Here is an 11,810-nt window from a genome sequence, read left to right on the forward strand (position 1 = left end):
CTTGCCTTTCCCTCTAACTCCTCTAGGAAACAATATCAAGAAGAGAAATCAGGATTTGGGGATTAGAAGGCAACAAAGAAATGTTTTTCCTTAATAGATTGATGGACTGTTAGGACAAAGATTGGCAAAGGACGGGAGGTTCCCCCAAAGAATTACATTTTCATTTATATTTTATTTCCCTTCCCATATTTATCTTTTAACACATAAAGTTTAAAAAGTTCTTATTTGCCTATGAGATGTTCAGATCCTTTATGTTCTCAGAATAAATAGCAGTTGTTAAAAATCATCTGACTGCTAAACCATCAATATATGCTAGTTCTTATTCACACGCTCTCTGTTCTAATTGTGCCAATAAAGTATTTTAAAGTAAATCATCTTATGAAATATATTCTCTTTTTCACTTATCCTTTATTTTCTTCATTTTTTTTTTTTTACAGCAAATGAAACCTAAAGCTGCAAAAAGAAACAAAATAACTGTTTTGGTGCCAACTATTGTTTTCTAGACTTTTAAATTAAAACTTCTCTACTGTAATAGTTTTTAATAGATTAAAATATTATCTTCTATGATAGCTGAATAGTTTTCTATTTAATTAGTTTTCAAGCAACCATGGATGAGTGTTAAGGTTGTTTTTGTTTTTATTTTTTTTCAATTATAAAAATGAAGCAGTACCATGATCAATTCACTTAGCAACATTTTTTCAATTAGATCTCTTTCTTTCCTTTTTCATCATACATCTTAAAATTACTGAGTAACACACAGTAGTGAAACATGAATTAAAATGTTTCATAAAAATGTCTGGAAGATGTTAAGATTAAAGGTATAGTTATATATTTATAATTCACTCAACCAATATTCTTTTCTGTTTAAAGCTGCAGGAAGTAATCTCTAAATAATAACTAACATTTGAGCAATCTTTTCCAGTTTGCAAAGCACTTTCAATTCTACTTAGCTGTAGTTCAGAGAAAAGAATTGTTTAAAGTTGCCTAGCAAATAAGATGCAGAATCCACAGCCACATTTTCTGAATTTTAAATTTCATGTCTCTAAAAGCAGTCTGCCATCTCCATAACCTTGCATTCCTTGCATCTCCACTCCTTACCCTTTTTTCCTCAAATTTATATAAACTGAGTTTATGCTTCATACATTGGCAAGACTTGCCTCAATTTTTATTTGGATGGTATGTTCGGTCTTCGTAACTAAACTGGGAAGGTTATTGCTAGTAGAGATTTCTTGTGCTGTTTCTTTCATCTTTCTCTCCTGTGCCCACAAGTCCTTAACCTCTTCAGGCTCATTATATGCTCAGTAACATTTGGCAACTGGATTTAAAAAAATGTTTAGTCATTAGTGTAATTTATAGCATTTCATAGTTCAAACTAATTTGAAGTTTCTTTGATTTCAGTACATATGGGCATGTCTCTAAACCAAGGATTCCATAGCAATAAATGGCATTGAGTTTCTGGAATATATGGAAAGAATCTGATTAAAGCAGAGCTTGAAGAATTTTGTTGATCCGAACTATCTTTCCTGAAATATAGGTTAATTTTCTCACTTTCCGTTCAGTGAAGTTCCTAAATCTCCTTCTTAAAAAATAAATTTATGTTTTTCTGCTCCGAATGTTGAAAGGCTTCCAACAGGTCCTGAAAGCACCGTATTTCATCTCCTAGAGTTTCAATGAACTTTTTTCTTTTCTTAATAGCTCAGTGAAACTGGAGAATAATTACTTTTTCAGTTAATGTTAAGCTGATGGCATTTTTAAACAAAAAGCTGGCAGCAAATATGATGTCAAGCTATAGTGCATTGAAGAGTGGTTTGGCCACTTTGCAACTCACCTTGGAGACATCAGACTTCCTCTGTCGTGCCAAGTGAAGCATTAAGGAATAACACAATGGAAATGGAGGGGGATGCTGGCATTTTTTTTTCCCTCTAGGTGTAGAATTCTGTATCTCCATGCACTGTTGCATGAGACTGTCTTTCCAATCATTTTATAACCAGGCAGTCCTTTTGCAAAGACCCCAAATATCTGTTTTCCCACAATCTAAAAAAACAAGTAGATATAAAAAAAGTTAATATTAATAAGCCACGATAGTGTTTTAACTTTTCTTCTGTTTGTTGAAAACTTGGGATTGATTCAGAGTCTTTAGTCACACCTTTTGAAATGCCTTAAGGAGACAAGAAAGCAGCGTTTTCCAGCAATGGATCAAGCATCCCTGTGCACTATCCTGCTAACTGGAATGAGCTATTGCGGAGTCAACCCACTGATATGATCATAACAGATATTTCAGGCAGGACACATATGAAAACATACTTTTTAATGAGCTAAGTTCTGTGTTGAATGTTGTGGGGGACATCCAGTAAGGATGAAACAGTTGGAATTAGGATGCTGCACAAATAACTATATTTAATACATCGTAGAAAGCATTACGTTTAATAGTACACGTGCACATGAAATGCTTTGTGGGTGGTAATGAAGAAGTGGTGATTTCCTCTTTGAACGGGCTGAGAAGTGTTGAGACAGGAGTGGGGGCAGTGCCAGGAGACCTGGGTCAGGATGGAAGGTGAGGTGACCTGAACTGTGGATTTCCACCAGAGACAGACACACAGGAGAGAAGGAGTTCAAAGTGAGAGAAATTGATTTTAAGCCATAAGTGCAGGTCAGGAATCAAGATGGGGCTCCCAGAGTTGGGAGTTCAGAGCTGGGCACATGACCCTAAGGATAGAGAGGGTTAGAATGAGAAGGTTTTGGAACCAGTAAGGGTGGTGCCAAAGGGAAAAACCACCATTACCAAGTGACTTTTATGGGACACGAGACTTGAGGAGCTTGCCTTACGTTGGCTCCTTTAAGGGGCAGGAGAGTCCCATGGAGGAGATGCTATGTGATTAGGGAAAGGTTATGCCCACTTTTCCTGGCACTGCTGGCCATCTTATTTGTGTGTATGGATGCGTGTTTGAGGAAGGACTGGATCATTTGTGCTACAGATTATGTGATTACCACCATATTTATGCATGGAATACAACTTTCTGTGATAGAAAACAGTTAACAAAAGAATATATCATTCAGAATCCAAAAATCACTTAAATCAGTTAGGTTGAGGTTATCAACTGGATTATGTAATTTTTAGTCCTAACTTTGTGTAAATGCCATTACAGTGGACATAGCTTCTCTAAATGTTTAAAAGACGCAGTGAGAAAATTGGTATATATTGTCTCCAGTTCCGTTACCTTTTTTTTAAAGAACTTCGCTGTGGCATATTGTACATATTATGAACTTCACCCATTTCGGGTATACAATTTGATGATTTTTGGTCACTGACAAGTGGAATTAACATCACCTAAGTCAGTTTTAGGACATTTCCTATCCCACCTAAGATCCCTCCTGCTTATTTACAATTAACCGTTCTTTCCACCTAGTGATTCCCCAGGCAATCGCTAATATACTATCTTTATAAATTTGCCATTTCTGGACATTTTATATAAATGGAATCGTAAGTCTGTCATCTCTTATGTCTGGTTTCTTTCACATAGCATGATGTTCTTGAGGTTCATGTATGATGTAGCTTGTGTCCATAGTTCATTCTTTTTTTATTACCAAAGAGTATTCCATCACATGGATATACCACCTTTTGTTTATCCATTTACCAATCGATGGATAGTTTGGTTGTTTCCAGATTTGGGCAATTATGTGTAATGCTGCCATGCATCTTTCTGTGCAAGTCTTTGTGTGGATGTATGTTTCATTTCTCTTGTGTAAATACCTAGAAGTGGAATTGCCATGTGATATGATAGTTTTATGTTTAATATTTTGAAAAAAAAAAAGTGTGCAGTTGCTTTTCAAAGTGTCTGTAGCAGTTCTGTTACCTTTATGTTGACAATGAAGACTGTGTCTGCTATTTACTTCTATGTGATATTTGTTTGATCTGTGGGCCCTATGTCAAATTACATAGATGTAGATATATAGATAATTTATAGGTGTACTCACTCTTTCCTTCCAGTTCTCACAAAAATTTCATGGGTAGGCACCAATGTTAGTATTTTCATATATATCTTTCACTGTGTTCATCTTTTCAATTGCTCCAATATTACTAGCCCAGAATTTAAGAAGCATACCTACTATGTCAAGGGATAGGAGCTCATGTGGTCTAAGAGAAAACAGGGAAGTATCAATATTTGTTGATACTAGGAAGCAAGGTCATTTATGAAGAATCTAAAATCATGTGTGGATGAATTGAATGGGATGCATGAAGAGGTGCATTTCCTTATTGGATGGCCCATTTAAGCAAGAAATGGAGTACAGTTTAGAAGATGATAAATCACACTGATACCTAAGAAGTATCCTATGATTGGTACTGTCTCAGGCTGACTGTGACTCACACTTAGTTCTTGCCAGCCCATAGATAAATGGGTGAATTCTTCCAAGGCAGAAACTAGTTCTGTTTATTGTTTTATCCTTGATAACTACATCACAGTAGAGACACAGTGCATACTCTGTTGATCAAATGTGGCAACAAATAAATATGTACTTTTCAGAGATATTCTCAGAGGTGTTAGAATTATATTGCGGTGAGTACACAGCAAATAGAAGTAACACTGAGGGTTATCCAAATCACGGGATTGATTGATTATCATTTGTTAAACTAAAACCATTTCAGCAAGGTAACCTCGCTTCTGTGCTTTAAATTCACCATTATGAATTTCTTCCCAAGGCCAAACTAAGTCTTTGGGGGTAATTTAATTGTGTATATCATGTATACTTGGTCTCAAAGAAAAAACCAAAGTTAAAGATGGCCTAGTGCTGTGGAGTTTAGGGTACAGCAAGCTTTTATTGGGAGGGGGAAAAGGCGTATCCCCACCTGTGTGCATTATAGTAACCTAAGCAAAATAGTATCTAGATAAAGACATCAGTACTCAAGCCAGTTAAGATTTAGGCTTAGGTCCTAATAGCTTCTCCAATATTTCTTTATTATATTAAGGGGTTTTAACTTAATAAATACTTAATATTTTTTCCTGTTTCTTTCTCTTAATTGACTTAGAATGTAGAGAGACAAAAAACAGATAAATAATTCCAGCAAAGAGTCTGATTGATTAATGCCATTAATGTATTTTTGGATTAAAGCTAGAATGAATCTGATGGCGGTAAGACAGTACATGACTGATATTTTCATACAGTGCCTCAGCACTGAGTCAGGAAACAAGTTGGCAGTGACCATTAAAAGCCTTAAAAACTCTTGTGCCTGTAAGAAGGTAATCCCTCTTCTTGAAGTTTACCCTTTGAACATAAAGATAAATATATGAAATATGGAAATACTTGGGAAAAGCTATCTGTATAAAAATATTAATCAACGGCTCTACTTTATATATTTAGGCCCTGGAAACAACTTATATAAACAATAGGGAGTGATTAGGTGTCTATAAAATGACCCATTTGGTGGCATATAAGAGGTCCATGGGCCGCTTCAAGGGCCTGTCCCCCAGCCTGCTGAAGGCTGCTCTCTCCACCCGCTTCATGTTCTTCTCGTATGAAGTCTTCTGTAACCTCTTCCACCGCATGAAGAAGGCGGACAGCTAGCTCCGAGGGCAGGAAGGGCAGCCCCTGAAGAAAGGCAGACTCCTCTACCATCTTTTGTTGCACTGAGAGCTGCTGCCTGTGCCCTCCCTCCCAGCCAGCTGGGCCGTCACCAGAAGGGCAAGCACTTTCTCGGGGAGAAGGCAGGACTTGGCCCATGGGGACGGTGGCATATAAGGTAGCCGTCAATAATGCTAGTGATTACAACCTAGTAGCTCCCAAGAGGATGGTTGTGATACAAAGTCTCACATGCATTTTGATGTATATATTTATTTTTTAAAACGCATGGAGGAAAAAATCCTGGAAAAAAATCTACCAAAATACTAATAGAATCAGGCTTCTATGTTAAGCATACTTTGTCTTTTTTGGTTTTGTTTCTGTGTGTAGTTATGTTATATCCAGGACAACAAAACATGACCATGAAATTACTCATTAAACTTTTAGTTCAAAATAAATCTTTAATTTTCTTCTCTTTTCTTTTTTTCTCTCTCTCTTTCTTTTTCTTTTTTTTTTTCTTCTAGTGTAAGATCTATTCACTGCCAATCATGGGCTGTATAGCAGGCTTCTATGTATCATATTATTTAATTCTATTACTACTTCATGGTACAGATACTATTCTTCACTTCATTTCATTGAGTGGGAAATTCTAGCTTATAGAATTAATCGTGTTAAATGAGGTAAAGTGAGAGGGCTTAAGTGTAGCATTGAGTGAAATCCTAATCCTGGCCAGTTCCCTCCAGAGCATCACCTCTTAACCAATACATTGTCTACATCAAAATGGGAACTGGGGCTTTGGGAGATAAACTTGAGACCTTACAGATCAAATGTCTGAAAAGAAAAGAAAGGTATGATCCTTCTAGATTTTGGTTTTGCATGAAAAGAATATTCATGTCTGCATTTTTCACTTACAGTCGGGACATCTGGCAACATGAGCTCAGATGTGGGGGATCTAAAGTCAGAACAAGCAAAAGGCTTTGGCATGTTTCCTCGTGATGGGTTTTACTTGTCCACCTGACTCAACTCCAAACCACCATCAGATTCTCGCTTGATCTCAGGGATCACTCAGTAAGGTTTCCTGGGGACAGGAGCGACTGCTGCTCATATTGGGTATTTCTGTACACCTTTGTCTTCTAAAAAGGAGACTTGGGGGAAACATACCATCTGGACACAAGGAAACAGGAGTATTTACAGCCCAGTTAATTGTAAAGACAAAGTGCTGCTGTGTCCCCCACCCTGATTCAAGGGCCAGGGCCAGGGACCTTTCTTGTGAACCTTTCAAGGAGTGGGTGGGTGGTATTTCCCTTTCTCTCTCCTTGAGATTATCTGACTCACCCTGTCTGATCAGCTGAGACAATCCCCTGAGAACAACTCTGAATGAGAATTACAGTAACAGCCTTTGTCTGACAGCAAAGAGATTTCCGTGAGCCAGTGCGTTTGGCCTGGAGATGAGCCCAAAGCAGTTTTACACTAGAGCAGTTGAATTTGTCTCAAAAAAAATATTTGTTTGCACTGACTGTTTGGAATTTGAATGGGGAGTGGGAGGATCCAGCTGGTGGCTGTGAAGTGTGACAGTGTTTATTCGAATTAGATGGCTTAAAAGGAGTATCTATTCAAGGGAGGAACTCCTTTCTCTGTGAAATGTCCCTGCATCCAATCTCTGTGTGACTCTCCCACTCTCGCAGTTAGAATGAATTTGACACTTTTGTTTAGGCTTAAACAAAAACAAAAACAAGCAAAAAGAGGAAGCCACTATCACATCTCCCACTCTCTTCCTATCACATTAACACAGCAGCCAGGAGTGCCTTATGGGATTACAGAAAGGGAACAGCTCAGTTTCCATGTTGTTTGGAACGGTTTGTGCTAGAGCCCAAAGGCACATCATTTAGAAAAATGAGGAACTGAGTAGATTTGGGTGGAAGGATGTCCAGCACTGGTACCATCGTATCACAGTGTGGGACTGGGTGATGAGGAAGAGCACTGCCTGCCTTTTGTAGCTGTGCCTCACTCCCTCTCTGCTTCAGTTGCTAAAATTTCACCCAGTAAAGGAGATTTAGCCTTAATCTCCAAGTTCATATATCCCTGTTCCTCCTGCCCCAGAGTGAGCAATTTGTAACAATTTGCCCAGTGATAAATAAATGATCGTATTGGGATGAAACAAATGGACTTTAATCACGGAATGTTTAATCACGGAATATTATTGCTTAATAAATATTGATTACCATCTTGATTATAAGGATGTGATCTGTTACAATAAATTTTTATGTAAACACTACTACACCTGCACACAACCAGAGGAAGATTTGCTATCAATCCAGCAACAAAAGTTCTCTTCCCAACCTTCTGTGTTCTCAGCTGCCATTCCTTTTGAAAGGGATTTTAAAGGAACGTTAAATATTTTGCAAACTTGCTTTTTGCGCTCAATAATTTATTTCTTGTTAGAATGACTTTTCAGGCTAATTAAGATAAATCGTTTGTAATGAACAGAAACCTGGCATTTATCGACTGGCTGGAAGTCTGAATTCTGAACGACTGAGGAACCCTGAAATTAGGAAGTGATTACTTATTCTATAATTTGCTGGTCGAAGAGAGTACATAGTCACGATTCAGATTACTGTCCACATGTAAGTTATGTTTTCTACGGCAGTGTCAATATTTAACATAAAACTTGCTGGCTAATTCATGGGTTAAAAATCATTTTAAAAGATCAGAAGTCCAATTTGAGTGCATCTTGACAGATTAAGCCTTTTCTCTGAAATGGGTCCGTTGACTTTCTTCAGAGATCTGTTTCTTTTTGCTTTCTATTTTCAGATTTTCTTCCATTTCTTCAGTGCCTCAGCTAAATGACATTTTAGAAGGAAAAGCGTGCTCAACAGACTGAACTCAGGGGCCCTGGTGAAATGACATATTTTTTCTTTTCTATAAGGGCACGGGGTTGAAGTAGACAATCTTTTCAGACCGTTTCAACCCGGAAATTCCATAATTCCAACTAGTATTTCTTCATTCTCACATATTCTCATTGCATTCTGGCTAAATTCCACGCCGATGTTTGCAGTCTCTGAGGATCTAGCCCAGTGATTCTTGGACCAAATTACAGCCAACCAAGAAGCATGAGTGAGGGAAAGGTGTTAACATTCAGATTCCTTGCTTCTGTGCCTAGTGCTTTAGGTTTAACAGATCCAGGGTGGTCTTCGGAATTAGCATGTTGAGGGAACACCTGTTGTCATTTCTGCAGCAGATATCTTGTGGATCCTTCCTTATGGGAAAAAAAAAATGGTTTGGTAGCTTATTGATTAGTTTTATTTAATACCAAACCATTCAATTGCAGGCTGTGTGACTACCAGCTGACTTCATGCTGATCATCGTCTATTACAAGCACACAAAACTTACTTAATATCAAAAAAGAAATCGGAGGGGGAGACAAACCACGAGAGACTGTGGACTCTGAGAAACAAACTGAGGGTTTTGGAGAGGAGGGGTTCGGGGGGTTGGGTGAGCCTGGTGGTGGGAATTATGGAAGGCACGTATTGCATGGAGCACTGGGTGTGGTGCGTAAACAATGAATTTTGGAACACTGAAAAAAAATTAAATTTAATTTAATTTAAAAAAAGAAAGTCAACCCTGAAAAAAAAAAGCCAGTTTTTACAGAACTCTGCTTTATTAAGATGTCTCTTTTTCTTGAAACAGCTTTTTATAAAAGGATATAAAAGGGAGCGGATATTGAGGCAGAGATAAAAACTTCAGTTCTAACTACCAGAAAATCATTTCTCAGTCTTTGTGGGGAGAAAAATATGGTTCAGGATTTAGGATTCCATGTGGTTTAGCCAGGTATGAATTAAGATAGCTGATGAATGCCTGGCTACTTTAAGCCATCCAAAAAAAAAAAAAGAGCTGGGTCATTTTTTTTACATTTTATCACATTGCATTCCAAAGCACTGTAAGACATCTGGAGTGGAGCTCCTTGGGTTTACTGCATGTCAACACGACTCTTGCTTCTTGCTGCCCCTCAGACAACTGAATGAACTTGGCAGCCTATGAATCCAAGGTTCAAAGCATGGATTCTTCTGTGCCTTGTCCGTACAGGTTGTCTCTGTGGCTGCTTGGATGTCGGTCTGTCCTTCACTATTCTCCTAGGAAACCCACTATCGTTGAAACTTTCCTGATTTTAAAGGCTTTTACTAAGATTTGAAGAGACCAGGGAAATGCTTGTGTCATGCATTCTTTGACTTCTTTACCCATCTCTCTACTGTTCTTCACTTTTTAAAGCCTTTAATGTAGAAGGTGCCCTGTTGTTTCAGAAAGGACAGCATCCCTGATACACAATTTCTTTCATTGTGACATGTTTTCTGGAAAACTTGATCAGACGAATGTTTCTCCTTCCCCACCTGGTTACCTATGGGACCTCTGCCATGTTAATATATATTTCATATAAAAAGTTTAGAATGCTACTTTATTACTTAATTCTAAAACTTTTCAAACCTTTTAATAGGTTATTGGATTGTGTGCATTTCCATGGATGGGGGCGGGTGTGAGAACTATAATACTCCACTTTGGCCAGACACATAAAATTTCTCCTCTCCTTCCCCCACCATGGAACCCTTAATGACATCTCATAGTACATTAGTGTTCTGTAGAGCAGTTTTAGAAACCTATCTCAGGAAAGGTGGTACTGATTTTCCACTGTGTGCTAATGAGGAATGCGAACCAGGGAGAATATAGAAGGCACAGCCTGGCTTATTGGGCTGCACTTGAATTTTAGGCAATGGAATATGGTGTAGCCAGAAGGTAAAATGGGCCATGTCCAATTTTTCCATCAGGATCCTCTTATTAAGTGGTTCTCAGCCTTTGCGAATATCAGGACTCCTCTTTCACATCAAAATTTTGACTTTTCCCACATGATTAAGTTATTATACTTTGTTTCTATGTATTGAGAAAATATATAATAATAGAAGCTACTATAATAAAACAAGATAAAACTACACACCTATAAGAAAGTTAATATTGAGAACACCGATGATGCCAAATGCCAGCAGGGATGTGGAGAAACAGGAAATCTTTCTTATTGCTGGTGGGAATGCAAAAGGGTATAGCCACTTTGGAAGTACTTAGAAAATTAAGCAGTTTCTTACAAAATTAAGCAGACTCTTACCATATGACCCAGTGGTCACCCTCCTTGATATTTATCCAAATGAACTGAAAACATTTCCCCACAAAGACCTGCACACTAATGTTTATAGTAGCTTTATTCATAATTGCCAAACTTCAAGGGCATCTTGATTGCTTTAGTTGAATGGAAACATAAACTATGGTAAAGCCAGACAATGGAATATTATTCAGCAATAAAAAGAAATGAACTATCAAGACAGAAAATGTAAATGTACATTCCTAAGTGAAAGAAGGCAATCTGTAAATGCTACCTACTATATGATCCCAGCTATATGACATTCTGGAAAAGGCAAAACTACAGAAACAGTGAAAAGGTCAATGGTTGTCAGGTGCTCAGAGGGAGAGAGGGAGAAATAGACACAGCACAGAGGATTTTTAGGGCAGTGAAACTACTCTGTATGATACTACAAATGGTGGGTTAAGGTCATTATACATTAATCAAAACCCAAAGAATGTACCCAACCAAGAATGAACCGTAATGTAAATTATAGACTTTAGGTGATAATGATATATCAGTGTCTACTCATTGATTGTAACTCCAGGGCAGGATGTTGATAGTGGGGGAAACTGTGCATGTGTGGAAGCAAAGGGGTTAGGGAAACTCTCTGTACTTGTTGTACACAAGCTATTAGGACCTTAGCAATCTCCCTAAGTCACTTTGCTACCTGTCATTCAGAATAGCAGCTTGTGAGTCCTTGGAAAATAGTACTTGGTGCAGTTGTCAAATGAGGGACATCTTGGTTTGCCGGGGACTGGCAGATTAGGAACCATTGCCTCAGGGCAAAATGGCCTGATTTGGAGCTTTTGTGATTCTAACATCGAAGTTTATTTCACACAGGTTATTTGCATCAGATAGGCATCATTTTGAGTTTCTGCACCCATATGCTACTTGCATATTGATATTTTCAGCCAAATACTTAAATGTGGAGGAATGATCACCTCAACTCAGCCTCAGTGTCAGCACCAATCACATATAAAACATCTTTCTTGGACTCCCTTTTCTCATTCTGAGGGTATGAAGTTTGAACCCAGACCTCTCTTAGGACATAGGTCGCTGCTCACTTAGTCCCATGTGCCCTACAACAGCA

Source organism: Martes martes (genome assembly GCF_963455335.1).
Source record: "Martes martes genome assembly, chromosome: 2".
Taxonomy (NCBI): Eukaryota; Metazoa; Chordata; class Mammalia; order Carnivora; family Mustelidae; genus Martes; species Martes martes.